At 39.9% G+C, this 14,899-nt stretch overlaps 1 long non-coding RNA gene across 2 annotated transcripts; it reads right to left on the bottom strand.

Moving 5' to 3' along the window:
• Positions 1–5,800: 5,800 nt before the first annotated feature.
• Positions 5,801–14,695, bottom strand: LOC126045976 (uncharacterized). 2 transcript variants are annotated; one of them, XR_007508180.1, is made up of 4 exons: positions 14,497–14,695; positions 7,918–8,110; positions 7,156–7,243; positions 5,801–6,636 (listed from the first exon to the last, which is right to left on the bottom strand). It is a non-coding gene; the product is annotated as an uncharacterized LOC126045976 (long non-coding RNA). The 2 variants fall into 2 exon arrangements; XR_007508179.1 differs by having other exon boundaries at positions 14,203–14,695.
• Between the last annotated feature and the right edge of the window lie 204 nt (positions 14,696–14,899).

Genomic DNA, 14,899 nt, shown 5'->3' on the forward strand with positions numbered 1-14,899 from the left:
TGTGTGTGTGTGTGTGTGTGTGGCAGAAGGAGCGAGTGACTGGGGAGGGAACGTGCAGCCGTATGTGCCACACGGGAGAGAAAGCGTCTGCCGGGAGGAGAGGGTGTGCAGGCACGTGTAAATATTTGACTACCTGCAATGTTCTTTTTTACATTTAGAAGAAATTGTTGCAAACTAAACTAGTCGTTTAAAACATTTTTTCATCAATGTTACCGAGCCTTATAGTCCGGTATTGCAATACTTCAAGGAAACCAAAGGAAGAACAGAAAATACCCTCTGCCCCAATGAGCTTACAATAGAAAGCATGGGACGAGCAGCAGCAGATGGCTGAGGACAGATGAATGAGTGCCTACTAGGAGACAGGGAGATAGTATCGGACAACATAATAGGCAGTGGGCTCTGTCCACCAGTGGAGGAGTGACTCATCGAGTCAGTGAGTCATTCCCAAGGCAGCTGGATGTGAATCATTCCCTAGGTGGCTAGTCGCCACTGTATGCACCCTTAATGCAGCCTTAGAGCTGGCAGAGAAACATCTTCTCCAGTGCTGTGGTTTCACTGGTTTTTGTGTAACTTTGTGTAAGTTGTTACTACCATAAAAAGAAGGTCTTCCTTTCTCAGCCGTTTATTTCTGCCTGCATGCTGCCTCCTTCTCTGTGCCGGTGCAAGCACTTGCATGGCTATGCAGTGCACTGCATTGGGTTTAAGGCTAACTCCTTAGTTTTAATCACGGTTAATGGTTTTAATTGTGATCAGCTTTAACTTGCAGCAGTTTCCCAGGGCAGTTCACGTCCCAGCTACATAAATGCTTATGTTTGTATAAATAAGAGGTTGTGCTTGGGCACGCACAAGAAATTATGGATAGGGAGTGCAGGACCACTTGTTCAGTAGCCACAATGGGTTCTATCGGCTTAAAGTGCTTATGAAACTGCAGCTGAGAGTTTGTGGACTCTGCCCAGCCACATTCTCCATTTATTTTTAATACCAGTCCCCCCATCCTTGTTTCTGGATCCATAATACTGCTCCTAGTCCTGTCTTCTGTCGGTTTAATGTTAGTCTCTGGTTTTCAGTCAGGTATTCGAGCCTGCTTTCTGCTTGCAGGCGATCTGTGTGACATTGCTCCAGCCAGATGTGTCTTTTTCTTGTCCTGGATCCTGTCTTGTATGGAGTCCCCGACTTCCTGGTCTTTGACTGTAGTGTGGTCTCACCACATGTCTTGGACCACGTGCAGGCAAACTCCAGCAGTTCCTGAAGTCTGTGCTCTTGTCTGCCCTCTTCAGCTAGTGCCTTCTCTGACTTCTCCAATTCAGGACTTCAGTGTCTTCTCACCTGCTACCAGACACCGGGCTGAGTGGGCCTAACCCACCAGCTGTAACTGTTGTCTCTTGGGTTTAAGGCACATCGATGGCCCATAAGAATGTTTCTAAGACACTTCAGAGGAGGACAAGATTCAAAAAAATGAAGTAAATTCTTTTTTATTTCTAGGAAACTTCTCGGTGGGAAGGATAACCTGCAAAATGGTGTAAAGTACTTGTTTGACAGTATGACAAGGGACAATACAGCCCAGTATCACCAGCTGACATGAGGAGGGAAATGATCTCAGCGCTGAGTAAAATGAAACAGTGGAAGAATTTGAAAACAAAGACAAGTACTTTGTCTGATGTGATAGAAAAGTAGCAGGGTGCTGTAATATATTTGAAGCCAGAGAGTATGGGTATGAACGCCTAAAAAGAGATTTCTATTAATGCTGGAGGCTGCAGGCCTTCCTTCATCAGAGGCTGGATTGCTGACAGATACACACAAAACAGGTAGAGGAGGGAAACACTGAAATCTCTTTTTTTGAACTTGACTGACAACTAGACATGAACAAAGTATTGTCTGAGAGAGAGGCTGAGGTTTCAGGAAGGACAGAAGGAGATTGTTGTGGATTAGAGGGTGGTTCTGTGAGTCATCGTTGGAAAGATGGTCACTGAATTGATGTTTACAACTGAGATTACGCAGAGATAAAGGGCAGACCAGGAGCCGAAGGACTAGCAGGTTTGAAAACGTCCATTCAAAGGGGCTGCGCTAATTTAACTAGAGCAGTTTTTAAATTGATTTAATAACAATAATCAGACATTTGAATCTGGAGGAAGGAAGGCTCAGGAAGACGGGAGGGCTCAGATAACATCATATGATTGCGAGACACAGGGCCAAAAATTGTTTATGATATGGTTCCTTTGTAGTAATCTGCTGGCACAACAGGCCGTAATTGGCCAGGTACATTACCCTGTGCGCAGGAGGAAATTCTATGCAGTAAAAAACTGTTCTAACTAGATCAAATCCTTTTTGCATTTTTTTATGTTAGGTGTGCAATCAAGCCCAACAGTCACAGCAGGTCAGAGTTCCTGTGTGCCAAACCAGAGCTTTGGGGCAGTCAGAAACGGGATGCAAGCCTCTATGGTGCTGAAGCTGCTCCCCATTTTCATTGCTAAACCAGCTGCAGAACACAGAGCTGATAGAGATTGTGTGAAGCAATCTTTGCTCTTACCCATATACTTGAATAGGGCAAGCTTGGTGTCAACAAATAATCAAGCTCAGAAAGAAAGATGAGAAAGTATAAATGTTTTATTGTACAGAAAGGACAATGATGAATTCTGTATTCTTATCCAGTCTCTTTACACTTTCCCAGTAGCACAAAGGGGCTGTAGAGTTCTTGAAATTTCTCCCTAGGGAATACTCCTTGTGTAGAGGTTTCCTCACTTTGAACAGCTATTTTGAGCTGCTGCAATGATACATAGGGGGCTGTGGCAGCAAAGTAATTTAGAGCTGCCAACTTACATGAGAGGCATTGCCAAGAAAAATGAAGATTCAAATATGGAATAAAGCCACCTTTACCAGCCCTCCACCCAACAGGCAGCAAAGAATCATGCTCGCTCTTTGTGAAGGAGAACATTCATTGTTAATATTTATGTAAAGGTTATGTTAAGCTAATTCTATGCAACCCTGGTATGTGACCATGAGAAGCAAAAACTGTAGTGTGCTGTGAGGAGAAGCACTTTTGCTGTCTTCCTCAGTTGTTCCGATGCTTGCTACAAAAAGAACAGAAAAGCAAGTTGCTGCAGAGCCAGCGTAGGCACAGAGAATGGATGACTTTAAAGGCATTTTTTCCCCTTGTTTTAAAAACAAAAGCACTCATCTCTAATCTTGCCCACCTGGCCCTGCTCCTCCATTCCCATTCTGATTTACTTGCCCCGCTTCTTAGATTTCTGCTTATGGAAAGGACAGCAACTGCAGCCAACTTCACAGTTCAGAGACTCAAAAGTCATAGAACAGAATTTCTCAGCAAATCTGAGCTGTTCTTCTACATGATAGAAATTCTAAATTGTGTCATTATAGTAACAAGCAGCAATGATCTTTCAGTAACGTGAGCTATCTTTAGCTCAAAATAGTGATTGCAAGCACTTCATATGGTTATTTCCTACTGAATAAATTAATTTATTGTCTGTAACCAGCAAATACCCTTCTAAATTAAATGAGGAAAGTAATACAAAGAATTGTCCTTCTGTGAAATCCTTTTCAGGATGCCATTATGGTTTCCTCTGCAGTTCAGATCTGACTGATAGTTGTAAGTGTAGTACTGCCATGCAGTTTATCTCCTGGCAAATGACAATTGCTGACAAAAAAGGAGGAAATTTTGACTATTAATTAAGTCTTGTAAAATTCTGTGTGCGTTAAATCATAATAGTAGAAGTAGCATACATTTAATACTTGGACAGTGTATATTATGTCTTATTAAAAATGTGAAATTAATGAAGCTTCTGAAAGTTTAGCTTACGTACCCAGCAGCAAATATTTGGCAAATAGAATAATCACTCAATGACACTTGGAAAAGGTGAATTAAAAGGCCAGGAATTTGAATTTTGGCCTAAATTGTAATTGCTGCTAGCTTATGTGTGTTCTGCAGGCCTGGGTGTCACGGTGATGGGCTATAAAAACACTACCGCTAGAATTAACCACCTTTTCGGTGATAGATGTGAAATTTGCACCTCTTCATTCACCTGGCAGAGACCCATGAGCTCACATGCTAGTTCCTTTCAGGAATAGGGTTGAGAAGATGTGGTCTCTTGAACAGGCTGCATTCATTTTCTTGACTCCTGCTCTAACTTTGTTCCGAACGATGCTTTTCCACACACTCCTGCCATTATCTAAACTGTCTTTGCTCCCATGATCAGTCATTGTACTCATTAAAAAACAAGGCAAAGTATTCGTTTCAGATCAATAGTGAAGTGCAATTTATCTTTTGCCGAGATTATCTTCCATCTCTCTCCATTTCATATTCCATAGCACTACAGTCCTTTCTTTATTGTCCTTTGTTTATGGAGATGAAGAATCTTTTTTGTTGTTTGCTTTTCATATCTTTTTGGAAGTCTATCTCAGCTTGACTTTTGGCAGTTCTCACTTCGTCCTTCCTTTTCTTGATCCCTCAGATAACATTTCCTTTGTTCTTAATCCTCTTTGCCATTTTGTAAATGTTTTGGTTTTTGCTTGTGGTTATTTATTCAACTAGCTCTCCTCAGTAGAACTTTCTCTGCTTTCTTGAGACACAAACTCCACATACTTTTATCCTTTTCACTTAAAATAATTATATTATCCTCAATATCTGAATTCCTCAGTCCTTGACTTCACAAGTAAGTTCCCTTGTTTATCAAAGCTTGTCCTTTTGAAATTGAGAATATTGTTTGCTTTTGGAGTAGAAGCTCTTACCATCTTTCCCCAAATCAATTTTGACCTAACCAAATTGTTTTATATCTGTTGTAGCCCTCTTCTGTCATTAGTGTCAACTTTTTGTTAGGCAATGACAATCGTGCCTATACACTTTTTCATATGCATTTGATTAATTAATATAATGCACTGAATGCAATAACAAATGTAATTCACAATGTAAAGATTACAATGTGAATGTTTTGTCTTTATCTATGAAGATTACTTATAAATGCTTTTAGCTTAGTTGTAGTTAACCTTCTACTTCACTTTCTATTTGTACCTAATTTACTAAATATATGGTATTATTCCACCATATACTAAACTAGTTACAGGTGATCTTCAAAGAGGGACTGAAGAAGGAGAATTGGGTAATCCTGCTTTTTTCTTTACTGATGTTATTTTTTCAGTGTTCTAAAAACTTGTGTCAGTCCATACATTTGGATAATTAAAAAGTACATGGAAACTGCTGCTTGAGATGTTTTGCAGTTGTGTTCCTGACAATGAAAATACTCACTTAAAACATCCCTTATTCTGCCCTATGGCATCAGTTGTATCTTTGAAGCAACGTTGATTTGCAGTCACCAATACAAAGCAAGAAAATTATTGTTTCTGATCCTAAAAACATCCAAGATTGCCCTACTAAATGAGGCAAAGCAACAGCTTTCCTTATGACCCCAGTCTTCCTGTGGCACTTGAAAACAGAGCTGTCAGTCAATAGAAATCTTACACATATAAAAGCAAAACTCATACTTTCTCCCCTTTCACACTCTCCAAACACCCCTGGTCATATCAGTCATTTTAGTCCCATCTAAAGGAAGTCAATATGCAAAAAAAGGTCTTGCTCCTGCAAACATTTACGCGTTTAACTTTTAAACTAAATTTGAAGTTGGTAGAAGTACACAAATCTATGAAGCTACTCATCTACAGAAGTTCTAGCATATATGATGGAATGAGAAAGGCAGATTCCTCTTAGCTCCTTTGAGAGGAAGAAAAGGTAATTTAAAGTATTATCTATTGTCATCTGTCACTGGGATACAGGAGAATCAGAACTGTCCTTCAGAGAGGGGTTTGAGGGAGGAAAATGAACTGTGCCCTTTGTTCTTATTTATGATTTTTTTTGTCAAAAGAAAATTTTATTCTGCTTATTTTTACAATAGGAATTCAGGTTGTATCTGTTCTACCCCTCTCCCCTCCATCTGCCCATGGTGAGAGAACAAGAGAAACATTACAAAAAATTAGATATTTTAGTTAAATTATTTAATTGCATTGGCATGTACTGTAGTTAAATACTGGATGAACACTAAGAATTTTTTATTAAAGTTTCTGTCTCATTTCCTTGATGTAGATTGTTAAGAATTCATATCTGAGACCTCTCCATTATCTTCTGATAAGTAGCTAAACCAAGAAAGGTGCAGTAGGCAAAGGGAAAACAGATTATCTGTTTCAGAAAAAAATGCTAATATTTTTTTATACTTTAAGGAAAAGACAAAACTTCATCTTTTCAAATACCCAAACTGGACTGTATAGAAAACTTTATCTGAAGGAACCAACCTGGGAAGGATGGGGTGTAAACCGCACGGAGGAGTTTTATTTACATAGAGTAAACAAAGGTGCACCCCTTTTTTTATGAGCCCATATACAAGGCCTATGGTCAAAGCTAAAAGGATTCTCGGGGAGACAACACTGAAACACTGAACGCCATGTTTCTCCCAAGAGTGCATAGGTGTATCCAAAGTTCAGTTTAAAACATTATTTCTCTTGCTTTCATTTAGTCTGTCTTGGAGGTAAAGCATGTTCATTCCTTATTGACTTGATTGAAGAAAGCCAGGCTGTCTCCTCTGTACACTGGTCGCTTCTGCAGGGACATCTGATGGTGATTGATTTATAATCAACCTTCCGCAGGGAAAATTCCATCATATATATCACAAAAGTAATGAAAAAAAATATTTATATAGCTTGTAATTGCTTACGTTGTTTCTAATTGCTCATTTTTATATAGATGGGATTTACATTGATTATATTATTATCAATTTTAATAAGCCTAAGCATAAAAAATCACCCGTTAGGTCTTAAACTAATGAGATTTGTTAAAAAATAATGAGATTTCAGTCATTAATAAATTGGGATTTGACCTCTGGGGTATTTGTCAGTGTGTACATTCAAAATCTTAAAACTCTGAAACTGAAACCAAAAGAAAACAGGAGGCTATCACATGAATAGAAATACAAATCTTAAAATGAGACACTGAGCGATATTGATATGATAAAAACAAAACAGCTCTTTATATGGCTTTATGCACACTGCTATATTTCATCCATAGCAGGAAAAACCTTTCTTATAATAAAGAGGAGTAGATACCAGATTTGATGTATAATTAGCTAGTTTACAATTGAAATAATTTATTCTACTTACATGACAGCGTCATTTAAGTCTCTCTGTACTAGCATTCCCTGTTGACAATGCTACAGCTAAGCTGGTGTCAGCATTTCAAAAATAAAACCTGTAAACAAAGGTCATGACTCATTTCTGAAAGTTGCTCTAGGATAAATCATGACAGAGGGCATATTTTTGGATGATACGAAAAACTGATCTAGCTGTTTCGGAGACTGGAAGGCAAAGCTTTTACATAGCGTGGTACATAAGCGGAGATGATCATAACTTCCAACAAGGTGCTGGGAAAAAGTGCTAGTTTTTCATGACAGCACTCCTTTCTGTTTTTGCTATGGATCAGTAGTCCTTGATTAAACCAGAGTGTACTTTGTGCCCTTACTTTTCATAAATATTTCTTTAGTAGTTTAATACTACCCCTCCCTCTTATGTTTTCAAAATACTAGCTAAGGTCTAAATTGCACAACTGCCTTTGGTTGCAGCTTTGAATTTGTGCACTGACTAAGCCAGCTGTGGTAGAAGACACGCATTGAACTTTTATACACTTATTGCTAATTGCAAGTGCAGGAGCCTTTTTGTCATTTGATCAACAGAGTATCTCTTACTAGTGATTCATTCTGTGTGCAATTATAGACTATATGTTGCCTTGGTATGAAAAAAAAGCACATCTTAAGCAATACAATCAGTTTAATCATAATAATTTGATTTTTTTTTTAAACTTAGTACTTGCAACATATAATATAACTTGATTGTACATTACAAAAAATAATCTCTTCTCCTACCTACCGTGTCTCTGGTCTCTCTAATTCATATTTCAGCAAGGCATTCAAGGCTTTTCATCTGAAGAACTCTTCTGATCAGGATACTCTATATCCAAACTTGCCCCCAACAAGGAAACTCGTTCCTTGTAGTAAGGGTGACAGATATATAAACAACGGTAGGAGATGGTACTGATCTTCTTGACTCATAGTCACCCGACCTAGTTAGGGTACAAGAGGTTAATAACTTCAAATTAGTTCTTCAAATTGTAAAGCATCATGTACAAACATTACTTCAGATTTCTTTTCTGTGACTTAGAGCAAGAAGTTAATTCAGACAATCTCTTCAATCTCTAGTTTTATAAAGGAAATGGCAAGATTTAGACAGGTAATCTAAGAATTTATTTCTTTCTTTGTATCCAGGTCTGTTTATGTCAGGAAAATAATGTAATTCAGCATGCTAACACTATGTTATTTGTCATGATTGCTAGAGTGATAAAGTTTTACTGTTTTCTCAGTTTCATTTTCTAGCCTAGAATGGGAAATATTTCAGTTTGAGAAACTTTCCATGTTGAATTTCATGCAGAAACTAGAAAATATTCTTTATATAGACCCTCAGTAAGTTCTGTCCAGGTTCTGCCTTTTTCCTCTGCCTCAGATTATCTGCTCCAGATCCCTGTACCTTTCCCTGATGATGTGTTCTTCTCAACTCTGTTTGTGTGCATTTACTTTGTGGATAGTTCTAAGACGTTAATCGCTCCATGGCAAAAAGATTTGTGAAAAGGCTGATCGATATTTTCCTTTGGTCAAAGAACTTTCAAGTCCTTTATCAGCTTTCAAAAAACATGTATTTCAGCTCTTTGGAACGTGTCATGTGTTTCATTTTTGCTATGAAATGAAGCAATTACAGACATCACCAGAGAAATTAATCTCATTTAACTTTTCCATGTGCAATGCAGATGTTGATAAGTAAGATGTATCACCCAGGGCTTCCCTTAATGGTCAATGTGGAAGAACAGGTAGGTTTAGGGCATGAATCACCTGACCTATTTTAGACAAGGATTCATTAAATTTTCTAGGCACACCAAAGGGCCTACTTGTTCTACTGGGAGAGTAGCATAAGGGTGACAGTAAAACTGTATGGCCAGTCTGGGGAAGAGTGAGCCGAGAACAGCATTGCCTGTGCAGCAACAGCAACAGTTTTATTACACATTTTCAGGAACACTACAAACTATGTTATAATAAATCATAATCTATGGAATAGTTTATTTTATTAATATAATTTCTTTAAACTGTTAAGAATTTTGCATGAATGCTGCGTGAAATGGCTGCATAAAAGCATGCCTTTCTGTTTCAGGGATTGAAAGATTGATGCATTTTTACTGGAGAGAAAGTATTAGTAAGTTTCTTAGAAAATTTTTAAAGAATGGCAACAAAGACCCCTGCTGAACATTGATCTGAGAGCATTTGTCTTCCATCTTTACAGCATTACCACTGGAATTCGTATTATTTAACTTTAGATGTCTGCAGTACTGATGTCTGCATCTGAGCTAGTTCTCTAGACTGCAAGTCAAAGCAGAGTTAACTGACAATCCCAAGGGTTAAAGATATGACTACACGAGAAAGTATGCTGTCAGCCTACAACAGCTGACATGGCAACATCGGAGTACAGTCATACAGCCTGACACAGCCCAGTTTCACCCAGTGTGGCTGTATTGGGTGGAGCCACACCAAAATGTGAGGAGGTCTCCCTGTGCTAACTTGCACTGCACTCCTCGGTGCAGGATTTTTCCAGTGTCAAGTTATTAGAACCAGTTTCCCACAATTCTCCACTGCACAGTGTTTTCTAAAATACAGGTTTTCTTTTTTTTTTTTAAACAAAAATCTCTTTTCTCTCTGCCATCAGCATGAGAGCTGTAAAAGGTTATGTACCTTACAGTTCTGGTTTGCATATCTTTCATGTATATGGAACTGAAGCAAGTCCTTCTAAAATGGTGATTAGTGATGGGACAAGAATGATGAAATTTTGGGGAGGAGGAAAAAATAACTTCGCACTATGGACCAATGTTTCTGGGCTTAAAAAACCATACCAGAATGTGAAATTGTGCGTTGCAGGTTTTGGGTGACTAGCAGTGGATGAAGAAATTCAGAGTGAAGAAAGCCACATAAATGAGGTTGTATGCTGAAGAGGTAGTGGCCCTGGCCTTCATCAAAGAGACACCAGAGCGAGAGCCACTCTGATGACAAACGACAGTCACACTGTAGAAGTCAGCAACGCTAGCCTGCTTACCAGATAGTGGGCAATCAACTGGGTTGGAAAATCCACAGTGAAAATAGTTGTCATTCAGGTGTGCAAGATCATCAAGCATCTCCTACTTTCTTGAGATTATGAATCAGGGTGGTGCCTGGGGAACAGAGGGATCTGAAGCAGGGGATGACGAGGTTGTGGTAGGGAAATAGGTCGGACGCATCCTGAGTCTGCATCCTCTGAATACAAATGGGCATATTTGTCCATGATGTAAACCTTGGCTGATCAAGGAAGATATGCAGTACTTACAAGAAACATATTTCTTTGACTGTTTTTTATTGAAGTGTGGATAGTGAAACTTAGCCTTTGCTTCCCAAATGCAGAAACCAAAAAGAAGAGATTCAACACTTGTCTCAGCAAATGCAAGGTAAATTTGGATGACTTACTTAAAATTGACAAGTGACACATCCTATTAAGCCTAGTCTGAGTGACATATGCATGCTGGTGTAACTGTTGCATGCTTTTAGTTCAGGTTTTGTGAGGCCTGCTTTAAGCAATAGGGAAAGCACGGCAGTAGACTGGCAGGTTGTAGAGGCAAACATCCTGTCAGTTACTACGGCATTGTGCGGTTAAGGGAACCATCAGATCCCTGTAGAGTTTTGTTCTCAGGAGGGCTGTTCGCTGATAGTCAGTCAGTTTTCCCATTATGGACCTTAGAAACAATAATCAGTTTCAAATTAACTACATTGATTACTGAATTCTCATCGGTTTGAGGTCAGAGCCCAGAGGCTGAGGGAGTGTTTCAAAATATCCAGGAGCACAAGAACACCCTTTGTAAGCAAAGCAAATATCCAGCATGGATGCAGGGTACCTCTGGAGGGTCCTCCTCTTGCTGCCACACACATGATCACAGTGCACACCTCTGGAATGGATCTGCAGAACAGAAGATCTTCCAAACCAAAATACTGATGTGGATGCACTCTCTGTATGGCCAGAACATTCTCCCTGAGGTTCCCTCCCCTTCTCTCCCCCCTCCCAGGAGTTCATCACTTCAGGCCCTGCTCTCCTTGCAAGAAGTGCCAGGGGAGCAGGGAGTCAAAGCGGTGAGAACCACGTTGCCTGCAGTAAGTCCAGAAGGACAAGTAAAGGGCAAGGCAGACTGGGCTGCCTGGAGTTAGGGATGAGGTGCATGGATACCTGGGGCAGCTAGGAATGAGGAGGGAGCGGGGAGCCAGAACTGAGGGCCCTAAGGACTAGGGTGTTGGACAAAGACATGTGCTTAAGCTTTAAATACAAATGTTTTTACAGAACTTTTGCTATTCAGTCAGCATTGTCATTGCAAAGCAAACCCATTCTTACAATAAGGAAACTGCTGGGGTTTGATTGCTTTTAACATTAGTATATAAGCAGTCGGTGTAGTGGTAACATACTCTGCAGTTTTACATTCTCAGGGAGAAAAGCTGAATTGGTACTATAGACAACTTTGCAGGAAGTTAATTTTGTAATTTAAATATACTTATTGAAAGCAAACAAACAAAAGTCAATGCCTGAGTACGTACGTGATTGGGAATCGATCAACGCTTTGTTGATCTGTTAGATTGATTAATGGGCTAAACCTGTTCATGTACTGCTAAGCCAGTATGGTTTCTGTACAGGTAGTCACAGTTTTGCTGTTTTCCCGGCTGGTAAAGAGGTTGGCAATAGCTGCTGTTCACAGAGCGGACCAGGAATTACAGCTCTGCAGCCATGGACGTTTGAGAAATTCCAAGGAGGAATTTGAGCCTCAGGGAAGGCTTGTTGCTTTTGCTCCACGACTCCTAAACTTGTTGTCTAAGGAGCTGATTGATAACAGATGCACCTATCTGCCTTTCTGTTTTTCTTGAAGGATATTGTTTCTCAGCAACAGGATTTTTCCTGTGATCTCCCCAGGATGTTGTCCATCTACTGTGTATGCTCCTGGTCAGCATTCTCTGTGGAATAAAGAGGCTCTGGAAGTGTACTATCCCTTGTTTAACCCGTTTTCCCCCGTAATCTGCGTCTGTCCTTCAGCAATTACGAAGGCTGTGGTTTTTTAGGACCCTCTGTCAAAGGAGAGGTTGTTAGATTTGCTCAGTAACAGGAAGGAGAAGGAATTTGGAAATCCATGACACTTTTTCCCTGCAGGAAGGTCTGTCTTGTTCCAGACAGCTTGCTCTGGGTAAAGGCATTGCTGCAGGGATGCTAAATTGCTGGGGATTACCCATGAGTCCTATGAAAGGGGGAACTGATAAAGGGGGTCTTAAAAGTATGAGCACTGGAACAGTGTAGTCAGTGTAAAACTTCGTACAGGAAGCAGTGGTTGTGACCACCATAATGTCCCCAGCAATGACAAAGGCCCAAGTACACACAGTTGCAGGTTCCCAACCATATGTACTGGGAAGATCCAAGGGCATATCTTCACAGAGTGAAGGTAAGAAAACATGGGAACGTAAGAAAATTATGTGGAGGGATCAAAAAGGATCCAGGAAGAAAAAAAGACCATTTTTCTATGGGTAAAATATATATTCTGAGGAAATCAGAATTTTTCCCTTGTCTGAAAGCCAAAGAAAAGCAAGCTACCATTAAAAGCCTGTTCCTTTGTTATGCTAAGCCACAGAAGACAAGAAAAGGCTGTTCCTTTTAAGAGAGAAACGTCAAGTTCAAGCATTGCCACAATGAAAAAAGCACACCTCTTAAAGTAAAATGCAGTAGGACATCCTTGAGTTCCTGTCCCCTTTCCTTGCTGTACTCATCTTGACTCTGGGAATCTGTCTCTAATCCCACCCTGTTTCAAAGAACACCTGGCTCTCCGCACTGATGCCTGCCCTGCCTTAACACTCTGCTTTCTGCTTGCTCTTCAGAGGTGAGGGGTTTTGTTCCATTTCAAGTGTGAGTTCTTTGGGGGGATTATATTGTTCAGGCAACACAAAAGCTGAGTTTTCACATCAGTTTGGTGGTGGAAATATGGATAACTACAACAGAAGTTAACACTTGTGGTAGAGTATGTACATTCTCATTACAGGTTCAAGAGAATAAATAAAAAGCAACTCAGTGCTATGGCATCACTATGGAGGTCAACCAGCAGAGCATACTCTCTGCAATCTCCTCTCATATGCTTCTCACTATGATATGTTAATTAAAAGCAAATAGATTTATGATCAACAGTCCGTTTGTAGGTCACAGAAAAGTAAATGGTAGGCCCTTCCAAGACCTGCTGTACCAGAGAAATGAGAGGTACAAACTATTCCTAAACTTGAACAGGGCCTTTGGCTTCTAGAATTACATCCAGCTTTAATAGAAACTGCAGCTATTAATGGGCTCTCATGTAATACAACAGAATTACTTGAGCAGGATTGTTTATTCCCAATCCTACCAAAAGATCTGGGTGAGCCCAGTTTAGTCAGGTGTTAAATTTGATTAACTGCAGTGGCTTTGGGTGGCTTAACATTTTATTTCCAACACCTAGTTTCTTACAGTGCCACAATAGGCTAGGCAATCTGAAGATAATACAGCTATTGATTTTTTTAAATGACACAAGTACATTTAAGGGAAAACACCAGTACAAAAAAAGCAAGAGTAGGTATGATTATTATCAGTATATAGGATAACGTAATAAACATAACAAAAGTAGCATTCTTAGTATGAGACTAAAGTGGTTAATTTTGCCATGTAATTGCAACTGATAATAGGGGGACTATGGAAAGGTTGAAACCATTCTAAAAATATGTCTACACACAGCTTAGGTGCTACATTGGTTCAAAAATCAATAGAGACAACAAATTCCTTATTCTCTGGATTTCATGCTAAATTTCTGGAAGTCACAACTGGCTCTCATACAACACCTTAAGTCTGTCAGTTAAAAGATAGATTATCTTCCTGTCACACCCTACCTCCAATGGCACTTCTTTCAAGAAATGGCGAAGCTTGTGCTCAAATTTGGTACTCTGAGGATTGGGTTTGTTTAGCTCTTCTGGGGCACGTTACTCCCTGTACCGATTTAACACAGTATGTGTGGCTACAAGGTATTTATGTCTGTCAGGGACACACCTTGGACCAGCTGCTGAGCATTCCCTCATTTTCTGCATAAATGCGGTAGCAGATAGGCATCTCACTGAGATAATGTGAAGGCTCACAGTTTGTGATCCCTGGTACAGCACAGCCACACGTTAATCCACTTGAACTCAGGGTAGTGAGAAATGCACACCAAATGCTCTATGCCAGGAGTTGAGATCATCTGTTTTGAAAAAAATGGATATACCACTCCCTTATTTTCTATCAACAAGGATGATGGTGCAAGGTGGCCTCTACTATGCAAGGGAGCGCCGCGACAGTGGGACTTACTGCAGCCTATCCACCCAGAGTACCAAATGGTCCAGTTGTTTTGAGCTGCTGAATGGTGTGGAGTCATGTCTTGTCAAACTTTTTCCGTGACAGGGTGTAGGTCAAGTTTTCTTTGTGTCCTGACTTCTAGCAGGAAGCACTGTTTTTTGTTTCAGGGCTAGTTTGTCTTCAGGGTCCTTCTCATGAGTTTCTGATTCCTGAGCTGGGAAGACATGTATGTTTTCCATTAAACTCTGTTATGCAAGGTTATTCTACAGGAAAAACAGGGAAGGGTAGCAGTAAACCCATTAACTCCAGCAGGATTAAATAATTATTAAGGCTGTCAGAGTGCAGTCCCAGAATTTGCCTCTATATAAGGATAGCCTTATACAATATACCATCATTAAAAGTATATCAGCTCCTG

This window comes from Accipiter gentilis, chromosome 15 (assembly GCF_929443795.1).
Source record: "Accipiter gentilis chromosome 15, bAccGen1.1, whole genome shotgun sequence".
NCBI lineage: Eukaryota > Metazoa > Chordata > Aves > Accipitriformes > Accipitridae > Astur > Astur gentilis.